The sequence below is a fragment of the Electrophorus electricus genome, chromosome 1 (genome assembly GCF_041902795.1).
Source record: "Electrophorus electricus isolate QZ-2024a chromosome 1, ASM4190279v1, whole genome shotgun sequence".
In the NCBI taxonomy this organism is placed as follows: domain Eukaryota; kingdom Metazoa; phylum Chordata; class Actinopteri; order Gymnotiformes; family Gymnotidae; genus Electrophorus; species Electrophorus electricus.
The window spans coordinates 4,862,122-4,875,804 of record NC_137497.1 but is presented as its reverse complement, the minus strand read 5'-3'; positions in this window follow the sequence as shown (position 1 = coordinate 4,875,804).

The window sequence follows — 13,683 nt, the reverse complement described above, 5'->3', positions numbered from 1 at the left end:
ATCGCACTGCTGATGTCCGTCAGTGAGACAGTGAGTGATGCATTCTAGGTGCTTCTCCCTGTCACAACACTCTATTTGTGGTTCAGCGTCGAAGGCTTCAAAGCCGACATATAAATCATTTGGATCATCTGGTGGTGTGGAATGGCTGTTTGCTCTTGTCCTGATAGTCTGTGAGCTTTACGTTTACCTGGTTCTGTGTAGGTCATACCTGGCCTTTCTGTAGTCAGCAGCAACACCAGAGATGTGTGCAGTAAGGACTGCCCCCACATGGCAGTAAGGACCGCCCCTCACAGTGCATTAAGGACCGCCCCTCACAATTCATCCACTGCTTTTGGTTGGGATGTGACCTGATGCATTTCTTAGGTACAGTGTTCTCAGTGGAAGTGCTGATGTGCTGTTACCCTCACTACATTTTCCTCTGAATAAACAGTACAGTCCTCTCACTTTGTAGCTGCTTTAAACGCTTCCCAGTTAGTGCTGCCAAAGCAGTTCGTTTAAAATAGTGGTACTTTAATTGTATATTTCTTCTGAGTTTCACACTAAGATGTAACGTGGATAAATATCTCAGCAGGTCTGGGATCAGTGGGTGGATTGGCAGCTGTGGTCCACAACAGGTGGCTTTATGGGCAGCTTCAGCTCGACAGAAGTTGAAAATACTACTGAACTAATTAATCAGTATTCTATAGTATTGTAGCATATTACTACCAAAAGAGGTGAACGCAAACTACACTCAGCGCTTTCATAGTTAAAAAGCTTGTCTGAGGAAGAGAGCAGATCTAGGATCTGATTCCATCATTAAGTTCATTATAAATAAGAGACAAATCTTTTCCTACCTATTCTGGGAAAATGTATAAATATGAGTCCTGGGTTTGTGCTGGGAGTCTCTCTGTTTTGTATGAATCATCTGTCAAAAAATCTGACAATACGAGGAATGTTTTTCCACTAATATGTAATATGTGTAAAACGTCATTACTTTAGATCTTTGTCACCACTTCATGTGGCAGAGAAACATAATGTTTATGAAGAATGTTTCACACAGCTGACATGTTAAGACATGTTAAAGCTGCCAGTGGCAGAGGTTTGTGTGCTTCACTTTTCCACTGCTCATCCAGACACACTTCCTTGATAAGAGCCTAACAGACGGGACAGAAGCAGATATATGTTTAGGGTCGACACACTCAAACAAGAAGAACAAAAGAAAGCTTATAGTACATAAAACAGCTTTCCCAACAGAGGAAGGGTAGGAAAAGGAGGAAAAAAGGAAACTGAAGAGGGCTTCGGAGGGCTCTATCCAGATTACAGGCTTTGCCATTTGTCAGAACTCGGAGTTTGTTAGCTACTCTTCCGTAGGCTGGATTACTGGTGTGGATGAATGTCCCCAATTACCCAATTACTGCGAGGAGGCTCGATGCCTCCCTCTAGTGTCACTTCACAGGACGGAACTGAAACGTGTTGCTCTGCTTAATGACCACTGATACAGATAATTACAGCATATGAAATGTTTTACATTAAACACCTTTAAACACCTTTAAACACCTTGTGTCATCTTGTCTGTCAGCCTCACTTGTGTCCTCTTGTCTGCCCAATCCCTTTTTGTTCATTGTGCATTATTGAGTGTCTGTGTTCACATTTTGGCGTAAACTTGCTTGAACGCGCTTAACTATACTAGCGTGAGGATGTGTTTTTGTGTCAAAAGCATATCTGACTACAACCCATTTTTTTCCCCTCAACTATTCTTTTGCCTGTTGTGTTTGATTTTGTTTTCCAGAGCTCATTGTCTTTGTTTTGACCCTCTCCTTGTTAAGACTATGAATAAAATTTATTTTTTTCATACATAAGCATCTGATTAATTTTGTAATGTCACAGATAGAGACTCCAAAGTACTTATGTAAGTTGCTCTGGACAAAGGCAACTGCCAAATGCCATAAATGTATTATGTGTACAGTCACTGTTTCCTCAACTGGAAAATAATAACAATATAATGTGACCAAATTCATTTACACACTTTCAGTGAAAACATTGAACATTGGTATGTCTGTTTTAATAGAGATTATGAAACCAATCCTGAACAGCACTGTGCTCTGAGGGACAGAAAACTCAGATCAAAGCCTCCCCTTAACAGTGACTGTGGTTATTGTATATGTAGGAATGACTTCTCTCACGTGTCTCAGTGCTGTTGACCTGGTGTATCTAAAGTCATATCTAAAGATGTATCTAGAGATGAAAGCAAAATGTTCTGCTTATCAAACTGGCTTAAAACATCTAATCAAAGATATCATGTCAATGGCTGTTAGTGAACTGATATTATTGTGGCATCAGGGGCGTGACCAAGTGTCATCTGCAGTGTGGAGAGACAGCTTCCACTGTGCTGCAGTGTGAACCACCTTCCACTGTGCTTCCCCCTGTGGTTTGACCTGTTTAGCCTGAAAGGGCTGGGCTAAGGTCTGTGAGTGTTGGGCTAAGGCCTGTGAGTGTTGGGGTAAGGTCTGGGAGTGTTGGGCTAAAGCCTGGTGGCAGTGTCTGTACTGTGGACAACCCGGACCCTTCCAGGACCAGTGCTGGTTTAAGTTCAAGTTCAAGTTCAAGTTCGGTTTATTTGTCACATACATAGTCATACACAGTACAACACGCAGTGAAATGGTGGAGAGTGCTCTGTCCAAACTGAGGAAGAGAACCAGGGGTGCATAGAGAAAAAAATATATATACAGATAAATATATATTCTATGTATGTACAAAAATATATTAACAATGTATGTACAATATATGTATATTATGATTATATACACAATGTACAATATATATGGTTGAGTATATATGTACACAATCTACAGAATGTACAGATCCATTGTATAGTACCATATCTACAGTTGTTGTAACAGGTTAATTGAGTATAAATCTAAATCTATATATACAGATGTACAGATATACAGTCATGTTACGTGGTGGTGGTGGTGGTCCCCACAGTTTATCAGTTTCCCTGATTCAGGGCCCGAATGGCCTGTGGGAAGAAGCTCCTCTTCAGCCTCTCTGTCTTGGCCTTCAGGGAGCGGAAGCGCCTCCCTGACCTCAACAGAGAGAAGAGTCTATTGTTGGGATGGGTGGGGTCCTTCACAATTTTCCTGGCCTTGGTTTGGCACCGCTTGTAGTAGGTGGTCTGCAGGTCAGGAAGTTCCGAGTGAGTGATGCGCTCTGCTGAACGCACTACCCTTTGGAGTGCTTGTCTGTCCTGCTTGGTGCTATTTCCAAACCAGACTGTGATGTTCCCCGTGAGGATGCTCTCGATAGTGCAGGTGTAGAAGTTCCGCAGTACCTTGGAGGGCAGTCTGAAGTCCCTTAGGCGTCTGAGGTGGTAAAGACGCTGACGAGCCTTCTTTGCCAGGGAGCTGGTATGGCGGGACCAGGACAGGTCCTGCGAGATGTGAACACCAAGGTACCTGAAACTATCTACTCTCTCCACCGTGGTTCCACTGATCCTCACAGGTTGGTAGTGCCGCTCCTGCTTCTTGCTGCAATCCACGATCAGCTCCTTTGTCTTACTGACGTTTAGGAGGAGATTATTTTCCTGGGCGGTAGTCATTGAGGTCGGAGGGTCGAGGTTTCTTCGGGACGGGGACGATGGTGGACCGCTTGAAGCTGGACGGGACAATACCGAGCGTCAGGGAGAGATTGAAGATGTCGGTGAATACCGGGGCTAGCTGATCTGCGCAGGCTTTGAGGACCCTCCCGCAGATACCGTCTGGTCCCATCGCCTTCCTGGTATTCACCCTTTTAAACACTCTCCTCACGTCACTCTCCGTGATGATGGGAGGGCGCTGTTCCATGGTGGGCCCCGCGCATGTGCCATTGGCTGCGCCGATAGTGCCATTTGCACTAGCGCCGTTAGCATTGGCGCTGTTAGCACTAGCGCCGTTAGCATTGGCGCTGTTAGCACTAGCGCTGCTAGATGTAGCCTCGAAGCGAGCAAAGAATGTATTCAGCTCGTTCGCCAGAGACTCATCCGCACTCATCAGCCCAGAGGGTGGGCTCCTATAGTCCGTGATCATCCGTAGTCCCTGCCACAGGGCTCTAGAGCCACTCTGCTGGAACTGTGTCTCTAGTTTCTTCCCGTAGCGCCGCTTCGCCTCCCTCACCACCCTGCGCACTCCGTATGCTGCACACTTGTACTCGTCCATGTTCCCGCTGATGATCCCCGCATTGTAGGCAGCAGTTCGAGAGTTCAGAGCCTCGCGGATGGTTCTGTCCACCCAGGGCTTCTGGTTGGAAAACTTCTTGATGGTGATTCTTGGGATCGTGTCATCCACCAGTTTCCCAATAAATCCTACTACTGCCTCCGTAAACTCGCTGACATCATCAGTGCTGCGCCGGAACATGTCCCAGTCCGCGTCATCCAGAGCGTCCTGCAGAGCGGCCACCGATTGGTCTGTCCAGCGCGCGACCTCCCTCTGAACCGGAGCTTCCCGTTTCAGCCGTTGTTTATATTTTGGTAGGAGGAAGATGGCGGCGTGGTCCGACTTACCAAACGGTGGATGAGCTAGTGCCTTGTAGCTGTCCTTGTATGGGGTGTAGCAGTGATCTAGTGTCCTATTTCCCCTGGTGGGGAAGGTTACATGCTGGTAAAGGTTGGGCACCGCACGCTTGAGGTTAGCGCTGTTGAAATCCCCAACCACAATAAGTGCAGCGTCCCGGTGCTGTGCCTGAAACTGTGTGAGAGCCTCATGAAGTTCCCACAGTGCAGTGTCCATGTTAGGACCCCATGGAGCTGCAACCCTGCCCCAACTGAGCAGTGACATACCATAGTCCAGGTAAATGTCAAGTCTGGGATAAGTGTGAGCTACAGAAAGGGAAAGTTTCATTATAGGGAGAAAAAGTGCAGAGTGCACATAATTGTTTGATCAGGATGTTTGCAGCTGCTGAACTTTATATATTTGGAGGAAGACAGTAAGACTAACAGTTATCTGCTGATCAAACTGATAATCTTCAGTTCACTTTTATGATGTTTTATGACCTGACCTTACATAACACTGCCATTAAGACTTTATGACTGCCAAAACACAAATACATCCACAAGGTGTTAGAATAAGGAATTGGCCTAGGGGGAGGACTGTGTGATAAGGCCTGGTGAGAATGTTTCTGCTGTAGAGAATCCAGACTCTTCCAGGACCAGGGCTGGTTCAGGACCCCATGGAGCTGCAGCCCTGCCCCGACTGAGCAGTGATGTACCATAGTCCGGGTCAGTGTGGTGGTCAGATCAGGCTTTGTTAGAAATGGCTACAGAAAGGAAAAGTGAAATTGAAAGACTAGCAGCAAACTGATAATCTTTAGTTCACGCTTATGGTTTAGAACCTGATTTTACATAACACTCCGATTAAGACTTTATGACCCATAAAATACAAATACATCCAAGAGAACACGGAGGGTGTTAGAACAGGAAATACCTCACTGATCATATGAGTACCATTATAACCTTTGAAATTAAAATGAAATTTATCAGACATACCCTCACTTAAAAGATCATGATAACTGTATACTGAACGTTTCCCTGCAATTAAAATTAGTAAGACAATATAGACAAACTATTTTAAAGGATTTCAGTTAAAAGCATCAAAAATATGGGTAACATTTCACTGTAGGGCACTGTTTAGATAGCTACATGACACCTACATAAGCCCTGCATGACAGTTGACTTAAACATACATTCATGCATATCCCAACAAGCATAAGATGTCATAAAACAAGTTTTGTCAACTTTGATGTCACGTTTACATAAAATATACGTTATTTGGGGAGGGGGGGGGCATTAGGTTGTGTCATGACGCTTTGTGTGACAAGAACAATTATATAAGATAAAAAAGATAAAAGTATATAAAGGAATGTTCTAGTGTTTACTCATCTAATCTACTGCTTCTAGAGTGTTTGTTCGGATACCATGGATTTGGCTTGCTCACTGGGGGCTTGGACTCAGACAAGTGTAAAGCTGCAATGTGTCCATGGCTATTGTAAAAAGCACTATATAAATAAATTTGATTTGACTTGACATTTCTCAAGAAAACTTCCAACTCAGTGATGCATTTTTCTGATTCAGTTTGAGGATTCTAAATTTGGAAATGAACTTTAATATTTGGCAGAAACATCCGAGCTCCCACCAAACAAAGTGATACTGAAGATTCTCTCTAAAGAATCACATGTGCTCTTTAAACACTCCCAGTATAACACCTTCCTCAGCCACCAGCTGGAACCCAGAGTTCCCAACCATATCACATACACAGAGTGAACTATAGCTGCTCTCTTTATTCCCCCATTCCAGTGTTTTCTTATGGAGTTAAACAGAGGTCAAAGGGATTAAATGTTCAAAAAAACAAGACACTACTCAAAGAGAGGTGAACATGGATGTCTTTGATGCCATCATTAAGCAGTTTTTTTCCTAAAAGGATTAACCAAAAAAAAAAAAGGAAATTTGAGTCAGTGGCTGATGTACTGAATGAAAAGCATCCATGGTTTAAGGATCCAGGCTTGGTATCAGTAGCATGAGTATCAAATATAAACCGGTACTACACCTGATGATGGTGAATAGGTAACAATAGGCTTAATGATTATCATGAACATATGGTAGTGTATGATATAAGTAAATAATGGCTTATAGTGATATCACATTATGTTCATAATTGTTAGAGCAATTAGATGCTTTTACTCTGTTCTTGAGTGCAATCACCTTATTGTATTACTATTGGAGCATCTTTTCCACAGGCTAAAGCTAGAAAATAACAGCAAACTAAAGCTGCTGTTTCACTAAAGCTGTGAAAATGTGAAGAACATTTTGTAATGTGTGTTGTGCTGCATTCCATGTCCCTAATCAGATTTATCTGTTGATTGCGAGCATGATCACATTGAAGGAGAACTCAGTCAGAACTCTGAGATGGAAATATCCTCTCAGGATGTAAGTGAATTATTATTGTTTTATTATTAGTCATGTTTAATATGGCACCTTTCTCAAACTCAAGGACACTTTAGAGACAGAAATCAGCATTTACACTCAAATCACTCACACGCCAATGAGAAGTGGCAGCCAATTCGTGCACAGTGGACTCTCAATCAGAAACCACAGCACTCTGGGGGACTGCACAGGGTATAGTGGGAGGGGAGGAGGGTAAGACCAGGACAGAGCGCCATCCATTATTAGACACACACACATACACACACACACACACACACACACACATACTTACACATGTCACATCCATACAGGACACTTTGGAATATCCAATCAAACTCCATGTTTTTGGACTGTTGGAGGACACAGACACAGGAGGGAACAAGGAAACTCCCATACAGAGACTTGAACCCAAGACGCTAGTGCTGAGAGGCAAATGTGCCAACCATCAAGCCACCTTGCATACTAGTTTCTGCATTAGGTGTAAGAGCAGACCCATGGTACGCAGCAGTAGGGTGTAAACAGCTCTGCAGCCCAGCACTAAGCCTGCCGCCATACATCAGGAGCAACACTAAGCAGATGACTAAGACTGAAAAAGCGAAGAGGGTTAAATTTGAGCTTTGTGAAAAATAAATGCCCAGAAAACAACCGGTATGAAGTCACAGCCAGACATGTACAGTGTACCCACCCTGAAAACAGAGTGGACCATGATCCAATGCTGCACTCACATTTCACTCTCCATACAGCCATATGCAAGTTCCATGATGCTGAGTTTATACATTGTACCCATATGAAAAGTTACTAAAATTAATTACAATGACAAATGCATTCAAACTCAGTGTTATAATTTTTTTGCAAAAAGTCAAAATTCTTTCACCAAATATTAATATGTGAGATAAAGAAGCATACAGCAGGAATGTCTTCAGTAGTTATGCATTACACCTCATATTTATATATAGCTCTTATGGAAACTCTCATAACAATACCATAAAAAAAAACATACTAAAAACAAGCTTTAGTTTGAATAGACAGATACCATGGTTAGAAGTAGCTACCAGTGGATTCTTGTGAAGAGGAGTTTGGAGCAGAATAAGAGCCCCACAACCTGGTATCTAATGAATGGGATTTCAGGAGTTTCAGGAGTTCCTTGGTCCGGGGTTGGCTGTCTGTCTAAAGTAGACAAACAATGAAATATTAATTGTATTCATTACTTTGGCTTAAAAAAAAAAGTTATAGGAGTACAATGGGTCAAAGATCCTGAGTGAACTGCTGTTGTATATGATCAGTTTAGACTCGCATTTCCTGTTACAATGGGAGACAACAGACAACGTTTAAATTAAACTGGATGATGATCCTCAGTTCAGTTCACTCTAGGAACATTCGAGACCTTTCCCTACATGACACTGCTATTAAGACTTTATAACTCACAGTAAATACATAACACTGTGATTAACACTTTATGACACAGTAAATACATAATGCTGCTATAAAGACTTTATAACTCACAATAAATATATATTAAGAGTTTGTCTCACAGTAAGTACATAACATTTACTAGAACATTATGACTCACAACAAATAAATTCATAAGAAGCTAAAATGTAGGCAACAATTTACTGATCATTGTTATAAGCTAAACAATGCTCATTATAGCTGTTCTAATGTTAAGCAAAACAGCACATAAAGTAACACTATAATTTTTTCACCATTACTGAGATCTGATTTTTGTTTTCTATTATGAAGAGTAGGTACGCATCACATGGAAAAGATGCCCAACAAGGCTTTAGGTACATCAGTATTATTTGATAGGGACTATGAAACCACATCCCTGACTGAACAGCAATATGCATTGAAAGATAGTAAAAGCAAATGAAGTCGTACCATTAAGAGTGACTCTGTATGAAACAATGGCTTCACGTTAAATGTATTACTAAGAAATATTTTTATGGTGCTTTTGTGAGTTTCACAAAAGCATCATAAAACAAAGATACCATGATAATATTTGGAACTTCATCATTCTTGGACAAAACAGTTACAGTAAAATCAAGACTTACCATCAACTTCTTCTCTGTTAACAGTGACTGTGACGATGTACATAGCAATGACTTCATCATTCCAGATGTCCCGTATGATGTAAACACCACTATCTGTCTCCTTCATCTCCTTCAGGTGCAGAGTGGAATTGACTGACACTCTCTCCTTGAACTTAGAGACACACTGAATTTCATTTCTGGTAATGTTACACAGACTGACTGGGTTTGCATCACCAGTCCGGTTAAAAAGCACCTCCACTGAGCTGTCTGCACAAAACACATCCATGATGAGTGATTACATCAACGTTTGAACTGAAATCTGGATGTAGAGAAACAAATATTTTAGGAACATCCTGATATTCCTTTCTGTAGTGTATAAGTATAATGCAATAATAGTCATGTGCCCAAGAATGCTCACTCCATCTAATTTTATAACAGGCTTAGACTATTCTAAACGTGCCATCTTAAATATAAGCATGACCAAAAAGTGAAGTATTACTTACCATGAACTCGAAGAGTCTGATCACATAATATTGTGCCGTTACACTTGCAGTTGTACCAGCCCTTCTTAGTGTAATCAGCATCAGTGATGGTGAGGGAGAGATCTCCTTTGAGGTACTGATCATGGGACATGTGAAATCTCTCCTTTGACTGACATGATATCTGGTCACACTGAGCCAGAATGTCATGTGGTTTATGGTTCACTGTCCATTTAACCAAACCAGAACATGTCTGACTGCAGGGCAGAGTTACTGTCTCATTACGCTTCACCTCTGTAACACTCTGGGACACTCTAGGATGAACATCTGCAGAAAAACAGAGCACTTAGTCACACACAACAGCACTCTAGCACTTGGTATTTTGTGTTCACTTACATTTTTATTGTGCTTTCAGTTACACAAAATCTGCAGTTACTTGTTTCATGTTATTTGTCAATCTCTTTTTAACCCTGAAAAGTAGTGGGATAGTAGTAGTAGTAGTGGGATAATCCAGACACTAATGATAGATGGGGGAACATAACCACTGGAGAAGCTCCTCTGTACAGATGAGATGAGCATGTGAGCTCTGTGTGGCTTCACAGCCAACACACCTTCCTTCTTTTAGGCTGTCAGTAGCTTGTGATTGATGGACTAATCATGAAAAGTTCTACCTTTACTTTTTAACTAGGACTGGTGAGAGTTTTGCACTGGTTGTGGAGGATCTTTTGTACCTAAAAGGCACTGAAACTTGACTCATGACCACAAAACACACACACACACACACACACACACACACACACACACACACACACACTCACACACACACTCACACACACACACACACAAACAGAAACTGCACTTTGGCTGCATTTAGGTTCTGTTTTCATTCAGATTTGTAATGTATTTTCAAATATACAAATTATGTTTTCACACAGACTTTTACATACTAGTCTACCTGTTTTATAACACAAGTATCCAAGCAATTGACATTATGTTGTTACTCATTATGTTATTGTGAGAACCATCAAAGTGGTGCACAGTGTAAGACTTCAATGCTCAAAGTGCATGAATATCTTAGGCAAGCTTTAACCTGCTTATGCTTTAGACAAATATTGCTAAGAAGAGGATCAGATTTGGTAAATAAGAGTTTAAGTGCATAGCCCTGACTAAAGAGTTACAGTAAGTGTAAAATCAAAGCTTACCACCAACGTTTACTGTATATGTACAAATAACTCCATTCTCGGTGTCTCGTATGGTGTAACTGCCACTATTAGACTCCTTCAGATTCTTTAGCTGCAGACTGGAATTGAATGAAACTCTCTTCTCATACTCAGAGGTACATTTAAGTTTATACCCATCAATCTCACACAGTCTGACAGAGTCTGGTCAGGTCCTGTTATCACCGGTCCGGTTCAAAAGCACCTCCACTTTCTCTGGGATGGGGACATCCAGTGTGAGAGATTCTCCAGGCTTCACACTGATTTAGTCAATGCGGGCTTGATGGAAAGATCTAAGCAAATATATAAAAAGACACTTAGAAACAAACATGTTGTTGTAAAACAGATGTAATAAAGGATTAAAACACTTACACTCCAGCTGCAGTCTCACATCACAGAGGTCAGTACCATCACACTCACAGGTGTACGAGGTCCTTTTAGCGTAATCAACACCAGTGATGGTGAGGGAGAGATCTCCCTTCAGGTACTGATCATGGGACATGTGAAATCCCTGCTTTGACTGACATGATGTCTGATTACACTGAGCCAGAATGGCACATGGTTTATGGAACACAGTCCATGTGACCAGACCAGAACATGTCTGATTACAGGTGAGAGTTGCATTTTCATTAAGCTTCACCTTTACACTCCATGATACTCGAGAAACACCTGCAGAGCAAACACAGGGTTGTCACACACAAACAGCACAAACATCTTGTTTTCAACCCTGAAAATCTAAATATTTACATGGATCTGACCACTGTCAGAAATAACAAACATCAATGAAATATTTATTTTTAACACAAATAATATAAATGGCTAACTTTCTAAATAAAATCATCAATAATGTCTGTTTGATAGAGCTTATTAAAGCACATGCCTGACTGAAGAGCAGTCTGCAATGACAGAAATTAAAATTAAATTATGGCCTACTGTTAACAGTGACTGTGACGATGTACATAGCAATGACTTCATCATTCTTGATGTCCCGTATGATGTAAATGCCACTATCAGAGACATTCAGCTCCTTCAGCTGCAGACTGAAAGTGAACAAGACTTTCTTCTCATATTCAGTGTTACACTGAATTTCACGCCCAGTGATGTTACAGATTGGGACAGCATTCCGACTGGTGTCACCAATCCCATTAAATGTCACCTCCACTGGCTCTGTGGTGGACAAATCCAGCAGTAGAGTTTCTTCAGACTTCATGGTAATAAACTTATGGTAGGCTGTGGAGAAAAACAAGCTGGAGTTGAACATTTTGCATCTCTAAGTGCTTTTCCTTGATATAAACATACAAGATATAAACTGGGTAGAACAGACTTGATAAAGCATTAAAACACTTACATTTAATTTACAGTCTCACATCACAGAGGTCTGTACCATCACACTGACATATGTATCAGGCCTTTTTACTGTAATCAGCTCTAGTAATAGTGAGGGAGTAATCTCTTCTTTGGTACTGCTCACAGAACATCTCAAATCCCTCCAAAGATTGGCATGATGTCTGATTACACTGAGCCAGAATATTTTGTGTTTTATTGAACTCAGTCCATGTGATCTGACCAGAACACGTCTGACTGCAGAGAAGATTTTAGTTTTAGATTTAAGATTCTAACATTTTAGAATTAAGGACTTAAAAATTTGTATTATTATTATTAATAATAATAATAATAATAATAATAATAATAATAATAATAGGTTTAATTTATATAGCACCTTTCACAGACTGAAGGTCACTTTACCAAAAATAAATAAATAAATAAAAATAAATGACACAATTAACACATTAATTAACAAATACGAATAGGAAGAGAAGTTATGAGAAATGATGAGGAAAAAAAGGTGTGCTTTAGATTGAGATTTGAAAGACAAAAGTGAAGAGCAGAGATGAAGAGATTGAGGTAAATTGTTCCATAATTTTGGGGCCATGACACCAAAGGTTCTGCCTTCTACAGAGACCAATCTAAACTTGGGGATGGAAAGAAGACCTGCATCAGAGGACCGACGTGTACGGGTGGGACAGCATCAATGTAGGAGTTCAGCTAGGTAGGGAGGTGGAAGACCGTGTAGAGCTTTGAATGTAAGGAGGAGGATTTTAAACTGAATGTGTTCAGGGATGGGGAGCCAGTGTAACTGGTGTCGACTAGGGGTGATGGGGACTGATTTCCTTATATGAAGGAGAATTCTCACAGCTAAGTTTTGGACATATTGAAGTGAGCAGATGGTTTTGTTTGGGATGTCAAAGAAGAGGGAGTTACAATAGTCAAGACGGGAGGTGATGAAGGCATGAACCTGGGTCTCAGTGTCTTGTTACCTATTATTTATTTGGAATTGAACAATAAATTTAGTTTCCATTTTGTTTTTGTTCGTCTGAACACTAGAAGATTTTGACTGGTCAGAATTAAGATTATTTATGTGAAATACGGATGTAAAATGTTCTACAGTACATTCATCATGTTCAACTTCAGGCAGAAAATAAATGTTTAAACCAAAATTAACCTTATGATATCTTCACGTCTCACTTGAGAGCAAAAACGAACCTTTCATCTTGACAGAAATAATGATTTATATAGTGATATATCAATATTAACTAATGTGAAATATTTTATGTGGGATATTTTAAGATTCTGCCATTTCGTCCAGCCCTAGTTGAAACATACCTTTAAAAACAAAAACAGACAATTTAAATTAGCTGTTTTTCTCGTGTACAAACCAAGAATACGATCATTTTGTAACTGAAGTACACAAATTCACAAATTGTCACATAATTGTATCCAGGATGTTGGTTGTGTCACTTAGGGACTTCAAAACTGTATAAGGAACCTTCCAGACCATTTAAAAGGTATGTGTCATATATGTCAATTATGTCATGGGTTAAGACAGCTGGGAATAGGGCCTATGAGAAGAGATAAGCTCACCATTTCTCATAAACAAGGGGCTAATGACCGCAATACTGTAACGTTGAGCAGTAAGGAGGTGGACGCATGTGCTGAGAGGAGCAATTTAATAGGAACAAATCAGG